At 40.4% G+C, this 680-nt stretch overlaps 1 non-coding gene across 1 annotated transcript; it reads left to right on the top strand.

Annotated features, from left to right (window-relative positions):
* The first annotated feature begins 248 nt into the window (after positions 1 to 248).
* LOC120867535 lies at positions 249 to 380 on the top strand. The gene has a single exon (XR_005721954.1). It is a non-coding gene; the product is annotated as a small nucleolar RNA SNORA72 (small nucleolar RNA).
* The last annotated feature ends 300 nt before the right edge of the window (positions 381 to 680 follow it).

Raw genomic sequence — 680 nt, 5'->3', positions numbered from 1 at the left:
CCTATGAAGTATTTGTCCCCTCAAAATAAAACTCAAATCTGCTGTAGCCTCGAGATTTGCCAATATACAGGAAATACAAAGGCCTGAGTGTCATATTAAACTACCCTATGGGGATGCCATCAACAAAATCCAGACAGGAAAATCTATAGGATAAATGACCTCGTTTCTTCTACAGATAAGTTGCAAGGGGAAAAAATATAGAGATAGAAGAGATAAAAAAGGTATAAAAGATACTTAACAGTCTTGTCCTCTGAATATGCTCGCTCCTCTAATTTTGTAATAATTTGGGCAGGCTAAACATGTGCTACACTGAGACCATGTTTGTGTCTCCAGACCTAGTTCTTGCCTTAGTTCTGGTTTTATAAATGCTGGTAGTAAATCAAGCCTGACTTATATAATGCATCTTATGTGGGAAATGTCTGTGACTCCAGGTATCTGACCAAACGAGAGAAATTACAGTATAACTAGTATAATAATGGGTTTTCCAGGTGGTGTAGTAGTAAAGAATCTGCCTGTCAATGCAGGAGACACGGGAGATGTGGGTTTGATCCTTGGGTTGGAAGATCCCCTGGAGGAGGAAAGGGCAATCCATGTCAGTATTCCTGCTGAAATAATCCCATGGACAGAAAAGCCTGGTTGCAAAGAGTCAGACAGGACTGAGCAATTGAGCATGCATGCAG

This window comes from Oryx dammah, unplaced genomic scaffold, assembly GCF_014754425.2.
Source record: "Oryx dammah isolate SB20612 unplaced genomic scaffold, SCBI_Odam_1.1 HiC_scaffold_8, whole genome shotgun sequence".
NCBI lineage: Eukaryota > Metazoa > Chordata > Mammalia > Artiodactyla > Bovidae > Oryx > Oryx dammah.
This window is presented reverse-complemented; position numbering and strand designations above follow the sequence as displayed.